Consider the following 15,868-nt stretch of genomic DNA (forward strand, 5'->3'; position numbering starts at 1 on the left):
AAATGCTATGATTTCTTTTGCGTTCTACATTCATTTTGTCCTTTCACGAGCGGTGAATGCATCAAAGAGAAACAATTTTGCCACTCAAATAAATTGTACGTATGCGTGCTCCCTCTCATAAATATACGATTAATGACCATTACTTCAAGTTTTTGCCTTACATTTTACTTCCACTTTTATTATGGATTCAAGATTAATTTATTTACGTAGCAGTTCTTGCACTTTTTGGGCCTTCATTCATGTGTTTATCTTTTCCTCTCTCTACTCGTTTTTTTAAGAATTTTTTTTCTTATTTTCTCAGGTTTTTACTTCCAGTTTTTAAAGATTTATTTTTATTTCTTTTATATTGTCTCATATTTTTGTACATCGCTTTTTTTGTGTGCTTAATAATATTTCTTAATTTAATCTAAATTTTAATTAATGGTCCTAAATTTTATCTTACATTTGCTCACGTTACTTCATTCTAAAAAAATTTCTGATTTCCTGATCCAAATCACACTTTTTATTTCATTACTTCTAACACATGCTCTAGATAACTGATTAATCCCTTATTTACTGAGGCCATGAGCGAAGGAATAAAAATACCTAGCGCTGCGGAATTCTTTCAAAAATATCTAAAATTCCCTTTCCTACATCGATTCAGTCAAAAAAAAAAAAAAATCCCCATCAGAATCTTTTAGTAAGTCAACCAACTGACTCTCCGACCCGCCACGAAGGCACACGGATTTAAACCATAAGGCTGAATGACCCGACCGCCACAACAGCAACACTGGCTGGAAGTGCAGTTGAGTCCTAAGGGCCATCACCGGCCACGGTACAACCCTCCCCGAAGGAAGTACGTCCCGTCATCGATGGGAGGAATCAGATCCCCCACCAGGGTGGCAAGATCCAACCACCATGTCGGAAGCATCTCATCCTCATTTCGAGGTGCCCCCCGGGGGGGGGCAGAATCTCTTAGAAAAATCACTAAGGGGAAAAATTTCTGTCACTTTTGCACTTGGCTTCTGATAGGAAGGAAGAAGCCCTTCCTTCTTTTTCCCTGTGCACAATTCATGGCTTCCTTGGAAAAATAGTTCGCAGTTAAATTTCAAACGTTTCTTCCTTTCGTAACTATCAAAATTATCTTTACACAAACATATATATATATAATAAAAGACAAGCAGTATTTTGATGTGGAAGTTTGCAAACTGCTTTTGCGATGAAAAAAAAAATAATAATTTAGTTAATTTTGAATTTGAAATTTATACTATGAAGAAGGAATTTAAGTATACTCTTCATGTATTATTATTCGTAAGACCTGTTTAGACGTATTAATATTATTTGTCAGATATTCATAAATGGCTTTTACGGGACTGAGGAATTCCAGTTGCGAAAACGAAATTCCAAATCTTTGGAAACACAATCTCACTCTACTTTCACTTTTCCTGCAGATAGTGCTTTCTGGTTTTAAATAATCAAAATGGAAATCTTCACCTGAGTTCGAATTATTTTCTGTCAAATGGTGAGGTTTTGATTTCATAATTCTAAATCACACAGTTCTATTGTTTTGCTATTTAGTCGGCATGGGATTCTACCGAACTCAATTTTTACAGCCTTTGTTTTGAATTTAAAAATAGCTTTTTAATAGAGTTCTTGCATTTAGATCAAATTCCTGCAATCTGCGGAATTACAGGCAAATTAAATTTCGCCATTTTGCTCCCACATGAATTTTATCTCTCACGTAGGCATAGCCTTTCAACTGTTCTATTATTACTTACTATGATTCTCTTTTTTTGTATGTGTCTACAAATTTTGTTTTGTAGTGACTGAGGTACCTTATACTCCTTCAAAAATTTAGAAATACCAACTTTAATCAGATGTGCACCCATTTTCTTATTCATTTCATTATAACTAAAGCCTTATTCATGCAATATTAAAACTTTGCAAAGTTTTTTGGGTGAAAAAAAAATCGAATTTTTATGCCATTTCTTTTATTTTTTTTGTTTTGTCTACTCACAAAATGGTAGAGCATAAGTAAAGCTAATTGGATCGCAGTGACAAAAAACACGAAAAAATGACCTCCCCACAGCTCCAAAATATGGGATCCATTCCTGAATTTTATTAAAATCAATATGTCATCTTATTGGCTATCAAAACAAACATATTCATTGACTGCACTCTAATAATAATAAAAAAAAGACATAAATGGAAGCAAAGTATGCTTCTTTATTCTAGTTTCTTCACTAAACTTTTTTAAAAAACATATATTCTTGATAAATTTAAAAAAATGATTTGTAGCACAAAAGTATTAATACAAATACTATTACTTTTATGAGCATCCAATCTCCAAAAACGCACTTTTCCAAAAGATTTCCACCATTTTCGGCCATTACCATATATGTAGCCAGATTGAAGAGGGGAGTCTAAACAAATGCCTTTCTTGTATCCGGATTCTTTTGAGTAATTATTAATTAAAGTTGATTTAAAATTTATTACGCATTGAATATTAAAAGCTTTACAACTCAGAATTATACGTGTTTCGTTACATTAACGTCCTGTTGTAAAGCAACGCTAGGGCTATTTTGGGACGGACCTCGTAATTTTGAACCGTGGTCAGATGACGAGGACTACACCTGAGCTGGCACTTCCCTCTCCACACGACACCACGCCAGCGGGAGGACGTTTGGCATGACGGATTTAACGTGCAACAGACCCTCTTGTACGACGGTTCTTCGGTGGAATCGGGTCTCGAACCTGAAACCCTACTGCTCACCGCCGAGTCCTTACCACCAGGCCACCGCGCCCCTATCGTTGTTTCTTGTACTTTACAACAAATAAATACAGACGGAACTGTGGCCGGTAAATGTATAAAAACAATCAAAATTATTTTTTAAATATATGTTTATTTAAAAACGTGTTTGCATTATTCAACGCGCATGCGGTATATTTTATCCTTGAAAACCATTTACAAATGATCTCTGAATTGCAAGAGTAGAATTCTGTTTTTAGTAGCGATTCATATTAAAATGTATGCGAGTGTTTTTGCATTGAATAATAAATCAAAGTATTGTTATCTGAGACCAAAGAAAGTTTGTAATCTCTTGCTAATATTTATTTTTAAAAATAAAATTTAATCAATTAAATATCCAGTATGAACATAGAAAAAAAAATAATTTACCAAAGGCTAATTATATATTAATAAAAATTTTCAAATGAACAGGCATATAAAATTATATATCTTCCACATTAAGTAAGTTTAGGAAGCAAATATGCATTAAAAATTTTCATATTTCAGCATTTCTATATTTCGCAATCTTAGTAATTCCACTTTATCCGAGAAGTTAATGTATTGAATAAGCTACACGAAGCAGGAACAATCTTAAAGCACGTATATAAGCTATGAATTTACAGTATTTTAATCCAAATTGCTATCGTTCAGCTTCTTATTTTCAAATTCGTGACTTCATTATGTACAGATTCCTGCAGATGTAAAATCGCAATATTGATTCAGGAGAAATCTTTAAGAAACGCAATACTCCGCTGGAAGTACTTTACTACTTCCAGTTCAATTCAGCACTAATGAAAAAAGCTTTTGAGCCTGCCATTTTACTTATAGTTATTAGTATATAAATCATTAAGACAGTTAAATAATGTTATAAATTTTCTTTAAATTTGCAATTTGCGTAGTAAATTCAAAATATGGCCTTTTATTTTTATTTTTCTCTTTTTGATCATTTATATCTAAACTGTTTTTTCTTAATTAATAATTATTTAATTAATAATTTGATTCAATCATTACTGAAATAGTAGATACTCCAAATAATAGATATATTTAATTTAATGATAACGCAGCAAGTTAATTTAATCTATAGAACAATGGTGAAAGAAAATTGCAAAACCTCAAGAAAACAGAATGGTATTATAGAACAAGATGATTAAGTTAAATGTTGGACACTTAAATCAAAACGTTCAGGGTTTTAAATACTATAAAAATCTTCTTTATCTGACAATTACAAGAAGCATGCGATTTTAGATATAGAAAAATCGTGAAAGAAAAGTGCATCATCTGAAGGCCCCTGTGATAAACTGAGTGATATTATAGAACAAGACGATGAAATTGAATATTAGACTATTAATATTAAGCGCTGAGTATTTTAAATACAATTAAATCTTCTTTTTCTGAAGATTACAAGAGTATAAGATTTTTGTGAATTCTATGAAACAATGAGATAAAATAAAAATAAATAAAATGCGGAAAATATAATAAAGAATTTCAATTCATACATGTTTATGAAAGATTCTAACAGAACTATTTTTACACTATTATGAAATGAAAACGATTTAATTTATCCTTAAAATTGGATAAATATAAATATTTTGTTAGCAGAAAAAAAAAACTTTATTCCATATAATATATATATATATATATATATATATATATATATATATATATATATATATATATATATATGTTTATTTTGCTTCAAAACTTAAATCTATCCTACCTAATTTCGAGAAATAATTTTGAAATTCAAAGTAATAAAAAAAATACTTCCTGAGTATGCATTAAGGGAAAAAAAGAAAGAAATATGCCGGTGTCCTGGCATAGGGGTAGCGCATCTTCCCCGTGATTTGAGCGTCCTGGGTTCAAGTCCCGGTTCGGGCACAGTTGTTCTTCATCTGTTCTATCTGTGAGATGCATGTATGTGCCCCCTGGAGTATGTATGTGCCCCCATTCATTGGAGTGAATCGCATATTTGATGCAGCAAGAAAACATGAAATACAAAAGCAGAATCCACCGTCAAACAAAGACGATTCGATTCGGTACTTTCTATACACTCCAAGTAATAGGAATGAGCCTTGCCTTATACAGCCCGATCCCAAACAGATCGACAGGTGTGTGTGCATTTAACCCAAATTACAAGACTAAATTTATGATCCATGGATTTGCTATATACCTGACGCCTACAAATTTGTTTAATGTAAGATGTAAAGGACTTTTATTTCATTTTTATGATGCCTGACTTTTATATCATTTTTAAATCATTTTTATGATTCCAATAGCACAGAAATATTATATAGTGTTAGCTTAATACTAAATAAAATGACGTATACCAATGCATGCAGAATTCTGTACTAAAATATTGTATAGTGAATAAAAATATTTAATAAATTCTAAATTTTCAAAATATTACAAAATTAAAGTTAGTATAAAAATATTTGAATGTTTGAGGAATATAAATCAAAAAGAATTTTCTCCTCTTTGCTGCAATAGAAATGTTCAGAACATCAGAAGTCATTTACCGAGAAGTAATTTTTTGAAATATATTTTGAAGGATTTACTTGTTTACTATTTTGTGATTTTACTTCACGAATTTCTTTCCTAACAAAGTGAAATTTTCACTAGAGCTTAGATCAGATTTCTCGTTGAATATTGCATCCAAATGAAAAAAAATCAGAATACTGCTAGAAAATGGCATTTATAACAAACAAAACAAAGAGTAACAATTTTTTTTCAAAAATATATCTAAAATTTGAAAAATAAAAGCATTAGATTTTCAAAAAATTTAAATTTTTAAGTCGGATGTATCTTCTCAGATACCTTACAAGATTGTGCATCATTTTGACGTTTTTTAATTTTGAATGTCAAAAAATACCTACAAAGGGGTTAGAAGACGTAGATCAAAAGTGTGAAATCTGATTCCTCTGATCATTATAGCTATCTTCCACTTATCAATCGAATAGGTTTTGTGTTTATAGTACCATTATAGACGATGTTTGGCATTAACATCTGTAACAAGTGGTTTGGGAACTCTGATCTGCCGTAAATGCTCTCTTTATTAAGATGGCTTTTAACTCCCTACAAATCTGGAAAATACCTATTTTTTTAAAAAAATAATATAAATTCAGCATACAGATATTTTTTTTTTATTTATTACAAATGTCCAGAATAGTGGCTATGGCGCCATTAGCTAATGTCAGAGACAGGGAAGAGAGGAAGGAAGCAAAGCAGTAGCTGATTTAGTGTTAACCAGGGTGCACCGCGTGGAGGCCAGCTACATTACACACTACATTTTCATATGAAATACTTAGAGTACAAAGGAATTTATGATGAGAAAATTATATTTAAAATGAAAATATGTGAAAGTTACTTTTGCAATATCCTTTAAATTCTGGTTCCTTAAATCTTATTTTTTAGGAGTCACAGCAACACATCAAAATTTCATTGATCTTACCGTTACTTTCAGATCTTCTCTCTGTCTTAAGGGATATCATGAGGCGGTTATATCTACAGGAAATTTTCTCTTCCTCGATAGATATCACATTCTTATAAGTGCTTTCAAACAGAATAACAGATATGTGCTGTTATTAATAATAACGAATGTCTGTGCTTATGCCTGGACATACAGGCTAGATTATTTGCACTAGAGCTACCTAATTTGCGCATATTTATTTTGGAAGTTGAGAATGTGTTTCGGAAGGAGGTTTTAGAAATTTTTATTAAAATTTTAATAGATAAAAAATAAAGTGAAATTTTAACGTTTCTCCTCTATGGCATAGAAGCACAAAAATCATTTTTATATTATCTTAAAATTTAATGAAATTGCCGCTTCAATTATATCAATTTCTTTCGCGGTATGATTTTATCTCTCTTCATATACAATTTTAAAAATGTATTTTAAGCCTACTTTATAACTATATATATCATAACTGAAATGAAGTTAGAATCGTTTTCATATTTGCTATTAATCTTTTCCCCGGCTTTATTCCCATTGCTGAGGATAAAAATGCAAATATTCGATTTATTTTTACATGCCAAATAAAATCTGAGTTTAAGGCATGGTTTTAGTAAAATTTCTGCAATATTTTTGTTCTACTTACAATGAAAGCTTAACTTCAAAATCAACAAATTGCAAAAAGTTTTGAAATGTGCATATTTTTAAATATTGGTTTTCATTTCTATGATATTATTGGATATATAAAGATTACAACATGGTACCATGCTTTATAGAGTAGTTTATTTCATTTCAATTAAATTTTCACTGCTAATTTTTCACATGATGGCCCATGATCCTTGAATCATTGCAGACCTGACTCCCATCCTCGTCCAGCAATATAAAAATTTTGGCGAGGCGCTAATCTCCGAACGATTTTACCGATTTCATTCACTAATTAATTATGCGATTTGGCGCGCATGATTAACTAATCCGAAGTTTCAATTTAAAATAATACTTTCATTTGTTGAGATAATATGCATACCATAAGTGTTGGAAGATATAACTGTTACTAATGATGTGTGGGAGCAGCTTGTGGCTAAAGAACATTAATTTCTAAGCGTGTAGGTGTGAGATTTTATTTACTTTCACATTTTGGCTTACTTTATTAAAATTTTGGGGCATTTTGTCCTTATTTTTCAGAGTCATGCAAAGATATCTTTGGAAAATTTTCACTGCATAGGTCATAGTTTAGGATCTCATGTATGCGGCGCGGCAGGACGATACCTTAGGAAGAATAACTGGTTAGTTTCTTAAGTCTTACGCAAGATTTATTAGTCGGTAATTTAATTTTTTTCAGTAACTGTTGTCAATTACTTCGGGATAACTGTTAACTTTTGGATTTGTTTACATTGTTTTATTTTATTAATACCTACCTAACCCCGCAAGTTGGTGCTTCTGACGTGATGATAATCAGTGAAATTAAAATTACGATAACTTGAAATAAAGTAATAGACGGATCAAACAGATTAGCAATAATTTACTCTTTCATTTTTCTTCGTGTGAATGATATCGGTTTGTGATTTGCAAACGATAAAAAAATCCAAATAAAGAAATGAAAATGAAGCCAATTTGCAAAGAGGGAGAAAGAAAATAAAATTTGAAAATTTGTTACAAATAATGCTACTAAGATTTAAACTATATAAAAATAATTTTCACAAAGTTCGATTTCTCAATTTTTTTTTCACTTTCAAATCAGAAAAGAAGTAAATTACCTTATGGGTCATCAGAGAAAATATTTAAACATTTCAGAAAAACAAAAACTTTTATGGAAACTGAAATTTTGTACATTCGTGATTTAAATCATACCAATTTTCGTGTAATCACCTGTAAAAAATAGAAAAAGTGAACGGAATTAAAACTTTAAAATTTCAGATTTAATTCAATAGTTTTTTTTTTTTAATTTGACACCACCCCTTGAAATTTTCTCAAAATTTTGTAAATTACATCGAAGCTGTAAATGGATTTTTTCAGAATGGCATCTATTTTTATAAAGATGCACTGACTATTTTTCTACAATCACTAAAAAATAATCAAAATCATGATCACATTGATCAAAATCATGCAAAACTCTTGCAAAAACAACAACAAAATACGAAATAAAACTTTTGTACATTAAATTTTACTTTAAAATTCCAGGTTTCAAAATGAATTGAATTAAAACTACGATTTACTGCGATGCACATTTCGTTAGTGTTACTATGATAGATTAGTTTGAGTACCGTGGACACATAATCATATCAATCCCCCCCTCCATAAAAAATACCTTTTTCATGAACATATAACACAAATAAGTAAATCTTTATAATCTTGTTCTTAGAAAATTCTTAGCATAGAAAAAGCGTCTAATATATACATATCTTTATTGTTCTTAGTCTTGGATCCAGAAGGGATGCCGTTATACCAGTCACTAGGGATTGCAATACCGGACCAAAATTTGAATACCGGTATTCGGTATTTTTTAAATCTTAATACCGGTATTAGAAATTTTACAAAAAGAAAGAAAACACAGGTGTTTCTTTGTTTTATTTGCCAGTTTTGTTAGAGAGTGTAAATATCACAAAAAATAATTTGTAACTTATAAATTATAACAGCATATAATCACAAAAAAGCAAAGAAATATCTTATTAATTTAAATCACAAAAAAGTGTAAATATCACTATTCAGTCTGTGATACTATTACAAATTTTTGAAATGTGATCTTAAAAAACATAATCATCAATTGTACTGTCATTAAGCCTGAAAAGTAATTTTGTATAAAAATTACCAGCTGTCGAAAACGCTCTTTCGGCATCTACGCTAGTTGGTGGTACTGTTAGCAATGCGCGATATACTTTTTCCACGTATTTAGCTCTAAATCCCTCATCTTCAAACAAATCGATTTCTCGTCGGATGGTTTTGAATACAGCTGATTTCGGTATTGCATTTTGGTTTGTTGAATTTTTTTTTATTTATCGCTAATTCTAATTTTTGTTCAAGAGACAATTCTTTTTCACTATCGATAGTAGTGACATCATAATCTTCGATAATTGAACCGAATTCTTCTGAATGTGGATAGGTTGTTGGGTAAAAAATTTTAAGAAAATTTACTCTAAACTTAATCAGATTTGAACTGGTTATTTTCTTTTCTTTTTCATTTTTAAAATCCTTATAATTATGTAAATACCATAAGACATTTTCTATTTCGATATGCCTATCTTCTGTGCGATTCTTCAATGTAATATATAATTCTTCAGATAGTGATGTGTACTTTTCTTTCAGTGACTGCAACATGAAATTTATTGTTGTATTAGCTGTTAATAAATTAGAATCTCTCCGACAATGCCTCAATAGTCAGTTTTATTGGAAGTAGAGCTGATGTAGTTCTGGATATTAAGTCGAATTCACTATCTGAAAAATTCATTTACAGGTTTCAGTCAATTATTGCTTTTTGGATTGGATTTCTCAGTTTCAAAAATCTTTCCATCATTAGGAGTAAACTGTTTCAACGTGTCTTAGAATCTAATATTAACATATATTCTGTTTTATTTTCAGTTAGTTTATATTTAAGTAATATATCCTTTTTATAGGGGAACTTTTGAATATCTTAACAATTTTTAGAGCTTTATAAATTATAGGAAGCAATTCTTGATAGGTTAATATTTCATCCTCATTAGCAATATCTTCTTCAACAATTACATAGTCATTATCTTCATTGTCAATATCACTCTCACTCTTACTCTTTTCAAAGTTGGAATCCGAAGTTTCTATATCCACAGTATTTGGATTCTTTTGTTCTTTATTTTTTTGGTATAATACATCTATTGCTCCTAAATGAATTCTATGTGCATAGCACAACTGCTGATTTGCACCAATCAACTTTTCAACCTTTTTCATAATTGTTGCCCCATCAGTCGTTATGGATACAATATTTTCTTTCAGGGATAATCCATGTTTCGCTAATTTAGATTTAAGCCATTAATTGGCTAATTAGTTTCGTCTGTTAGGGAGACATAAAAACAAAAACGTATATTGTTTTGCTATGTTCGCGATACCTGAACATATAGTGGAGACAATTTTAAAAATTTCTAGTAAATACCGAAAAACCGGTATTTAAACTTGTGAATACCGGTATTACGAAATTGTACAAATGGCTCAAAATACCGGTATTCGGTATCCCGGTATACCGGTATTCGGTATCCCGGTATACCGGTATTCGGTATCCCGGTATACCGGTATTGCAATCCCTACCAGTCACTGACCCATCATACGTCTTAATGACACAGATGAGGACTTTATCGACGTCATACATACGATATATACTCGAGTAAAATTTTTATTTCTTTATGCATTATTAATTTATTACCTTTGGTTATAGTTTCACTAACTGAAAATATTTTATATGTTTAATTACAATCAAATCCTTACACAATACTTTATATCTACGCTTCCATCAATAAAATATTTTTAAACGTATGAAGATAGGCATTAAAACCGCTCTATTTTATTAGCTCTTCTTTACTCACGATTCTTCTCATTGTTGACGAGTTACATTTGGCAATCAAATGGTTTATCAGTAATAATGGTTGTATTTAATTTGTATTTAATGCAATCACTATTACTGATATCAATTTGATGCATTACCTTGATGCTCATGATTTTCTTCCCCAATGACGAATTTTGGTGCTTAAATTATGACAGACAATTGAAATTTATTGTTTAAACTTAAGCAGAATTTTTTTAAAAAGTATTATTAAACAGCCAAAATTTGTATAAACGTTCATTTTATAATTTTTAGCTGTATAAAAATGAGTTTTGAGCAATAATTTAGGCAGTTATTTTGGGAAAACACCGAAGAGTATCAAATTTTTAATTAATTACGTTCTAATGAAAAAATCAAACTGTATCTTCGCAATGCACATTCCGATCCTTCCAAGTATAGTTGTACCGAATTTAGTAGTTCAGTGTCAAATGTTCTAGTCCTGAAGAGTGCTAAACATGCCGATACATTCTTACACACTCATAGAAAGAGAGAAGGACACCGTTTCTTTAAAATAAATAAATATTTTGTTAAAATTCATATTAAAATAGAAATTTCTTTTCAGACTTGAAGAGTCTCATGCTAAAATTTTCTATTTGTGCTAATTTTATTTTATCTTTATGTAGAAATATCGACCCTATATAGAATTTCAAAAGACATTTTTGCTTTTTTTCCTAAAGTCAAATCATATAACGTCGTATTAAGAAGCTGCCATCGTTAAAAAGTCGTATTTTAGGGGAAATATCCTATAATATTATTTTTAGTATTCGCAATTACTGAACCATTTTCTTTATAAATAGGTTTGAATTTTGTTTTTGAATATAATTTTTGGAAAACTACATTCATATTTGTATAACTTTATTTGTTTTCTGGTTCGCATCATTAAATGCTGTTTTCCCGAATTCTAAATGTTGGTATCATCTTACGAAAGACCATACAAAATTTAAGTTCATGCGTACTTTTTTCTTTATATTTGGTGGTATACAATTACAGTCTTTCGTTAAAGGCTTAAAAAAATAATTTTTTTCATATAAAAAGATTTTGCAGGTTTTTGAATGCTTTATTAGGCGGAAAAACTGATAATGCAGTATTGTTTATGATGATTTCTAGTATTTAAAGACTGGAAAGAAATTCAGTATCTTTCTTAGTTCATATTTATTTTCGGCAGGCTGAAATCAATTGCTCATTACGAGTTTTGGAGGTGATTTTCTCTTCATCGTTAGTGAACCAATGCCTCTAAGCTGGAGATCTCCCCACCCCCTTTGCAGAAAGCCTTAAGCAAATTCAAACTCTGGTTAAACAAGCACAGACTAGTAATGTCAACTGAAAAGCAAATTATTAAATAAATTAATAAGTAGTCATAGGATCCTTTCCTTTGACTGTTCCTTTCGAAGAATCTGTTTACATCAGCGATTCTCTATCCCTTCATTCGGCATGTGGGAACCGCTGACGCAATCATTTTTACAAAGCTTCAGTTAAATTAATTAGAAAGAAAAAGTGGAATAGGATCAGGAAATAAGGGAATATTTTAGAATGACTTTGACATGGGCTGAATTAGGCTAAACAATTAAGAAATTAATTAGGATTAAATTAAATTTTAAAATATCATTACACACACACACACATATATGACGATACGATTACAAGATCATAATACGATTAAAAGATCATGTACTGAATATCATTGATTTCAGTTGTTGCGTTCACATGCATGCGAAAGTATAGACCAACAGATGTTAAACGGTTTGACAGATTTTGTTCGAAATGTGATATCTACATTTGAGACGCTAAACCTGCGACCTGAACCTAGACCTAAACCTGCAATTTTATTTACCTATATCCATACACTTTGAAGTGACTGAGTTCATTTGAAATTGAACAGCAGGAAAACAGAATGTGTTCGAATGGGTTTTTTTAAAAATTCGATGTAAATCTACAAATTTGATCATTAATTCACTTACCAAATTCAATCAGTCTAGTCCAAAGCGCATTTAAGTTCACTTGTTTTCAGACTGCCGTATGGACAGACATAATGCGAAAATGGCGCTATTCGAACTCATGGTCTAAAAACTGGTCATTCGACAAAGCTATTAGTTGAAATTTATACAAAACTTTCTTTTTATTTATACTTCGTATAAGGAAAATTAAAAAAAAAAAAAAAAAATAGAAGCCAAATATGCTGTGCTTTTTTGTGTCTAAATGAAACGATTGTTTTTCCTTTCTTTATATTATTATATTATGTCAACGTTACTACTTTTTTTTTGCATCTTTTACATATATGACATTTAAACGAATATTTCATGTCATCATACTTGGAAATATGAATCACACGAGATGAACGGAAGAAGAACACAGATTTGCATTTCGGAAAAAAGTTCTGATATTTTCATCAAATTTGTACTTACTTGAAGGTAGTAGTGAAACGATTACAAGTATATTCCACATCTTCAATTAAAAAAATCATCTTTTTTAAAGTTACTTATTTCGACAAAAAAACGAGTCTTGTTAACGCGAATAGTTTTCCGTTATCCATTCACGGTCCTGATTCAAATTGTGTTCTGCACCCTATATTAAAGACGACGGCGTTAGTATAACCTATTTTTATTCTTCACAATAACTAGACGTACAAACATATAGGTAATTTTATGGAATAACAACAAACTAAGGTGATTCAACTCAAGCTAAAAATAATTATACAGAATTGTTTGCTTGCTTGCTTGCCGCAACAAGGGATTGGATTGAGAGGCAGGCATTGAGTAAACAGAAAGTCTGTCAGAATGACTCTAATATACAAAAATTAAAACTATGCATTTCGAATGCTGTACAAATCAAATCTAAAGTGCATTTTTATTAACATTATAATGACAACATTGCTATCCTCTTTTTGCTGCAGGAGATAAAGGGATGTAATTCGAACAATCATGTCCACGATTTAATTCAAGCTATCTAATTTATAAAATAAGCGAGATTATTAGAAATCGAGATTAAATTTTGATACAATTTTTAAAGATTTTAGATACAGGGTGTCCAGTTTAATCGTGGTCCAATAGCTAGAAGTATATGACTATCTCTAAACCATTAGAGATAGTCATCTACTTCTATCAGAAAAATGTTTGAAATGAAGTAAAGAATAATATCTTATGTTGTTTGAGTCAGCAAAGATAATGCATAAAAATGACAAAATCTGGAATTTTATCCCTGTAGTTTCATTCACTATATTTAGTAAAATATTTTTGACACACTAATTTTTTTTTAAAAAAATTGCTCTTTATAAGACCAAACCTAAGAGTTTTGCAATTTTGAATATCAGAATGTTGGACTATTTGCACAGCTTTGTTTTACTGCGTTATGAATATTCTTAAGAAGATGCTTGCCTATTGAAATAGCCACTTTCGTGATATTGGTTTTAGATATATTTCGGTATCAAGTCTTAAGGGTATTAAGTCTTAATTCCTGCACTTAGAATACTTATAATATTATGCTATTTGCTTGAAAGGAATTTGATACATATTAAGTTTTAGTCACTTTTTTAACTCTCTAGATAGTATAATTCTAAGACGTCTCCGACAGCATTTTGATTCTGAACTTGTCAATATGTTACCGTTAAAGTTCGAAAGCCGTTAATGTGCAGTTTACCTAGCTAATCTGCAGATGAACTGATTTGCTCCGAAGTTCAGAATCAAGAGTTTTCCATATTTTAGCTAGGTGATGTGCATATTAGCGCCTTCTGTATCGTTAAAGCTAAAAAACTTGTTTTGTGGTGAAATAGACTTTAACGAGGAAAGGTATGGCAAGACTGTATTGTGCAACATCTGTAAAAAGAATATGTATCGGAAATTTCAGCGTGATGAAGTCAAGAAAGGTTTAGAAAACAAGCAAAGAAAATGTAGTTTCTAATGCAAAGCATCCATATGTCGATGAAGGTGTCACTGTGAGAATTAAGCTATCCGGTATAGACAGAGCAAAAATTGGTGCCCGTTCGAATTTTACTATGGTTCTGAGTAAAACGGAGGATGTGTTTCGTAAACTTGGTACTACAGCGGGTATTTTAAAACAATTGTATGAAATCAGATATGAATTCAGTGATTGGAAAAAGAGATTTTCAACAAAAAAAAAAAAAAAAAAAATATGTCACTGCGGTAAAAATATATTTAAGTCAAACAGCAATAAAACAATCCCTTGGTACCGAGCAGGGTTTCAAAAATTGTACGAATAGGTTTGCTTGCGACAAAAACCAGCTGTTCTGGAATTCAAGGTGTCACCAATCTTTAGATTGAATTAGAAAGTAAGCATAATTTTATCACATGTTTCGCGTATTCATTTCCATAATTGTAATAATACGTTAAACCATTTAATTCTTTGTATCATAGTTTTTCAATTGATAGATGATTGATTCTATTAACTAATATTCTCTTTGTTTGATTGTATTAACTTTATTCCTTAGATTTCAAAAAAATAAACAAACAATATTAATGTAAGCATACAGAAACATTGTTTGTGTTCCAGGAAATATCTTATTTTCATTTTAATGAACGCCTAGTAACCATTAGAGATTAATGAGTGGCAGAAGGCGAGCTGGCGTCCTGGTACAGGAGTAGCGCGTCTTCCCCGGGAACTAGGTGTCCCGGGTTCGAATCCCGGTTCGGGCATGGTTGTTTATCTGTTCTATCTGTGAGATGTGTAAATGTCCCCCCCCCCCTGTGAAAAGCGGGTATGAAAGCGAAAGTGATGCATAAATAGCTAAGACGTACTCTTGGCCCTAGTTGGCACTACTTAAAACAAGAGACGTTCCCTTGTTTAAAATCGCTGGCTTCGTCTGCGAGCTTGTCCATGATAAGTGCCATTAGAAACAACAACAACAGTAAGTGATGTGCTAATTATCTAGGTCATTCGCAGATTACATAGGTAATTTACAAAATGAGACAGTTTTCTGTACTTTACTGGATCACCTCAGTTAATGGACAGATTAGCTGTCTAATCTACAGATTAACTGATTTTTGCACTTTAGAGGTAATAAATATATTATTAATTTTGTGTAGATCTTGTAATATAAAAACGTAGAAAGTTATTACTTAAATATTTAATTAACATAATC

This window comes from Argiope bruennichi, chromosome 10, assembly GCF_947563725.1.
Source record: "Argiope bruennichi chromosome 10, qqArgBrue1.1, whole genome shotgun sequence".
NCBI classification, from domain to species: domain Eukaryota; kingdom Metazoa; phylum Arthropoda; class Arachnida; order Araneae; family Araneidae; genus Argiope; species Argiope bruennichi.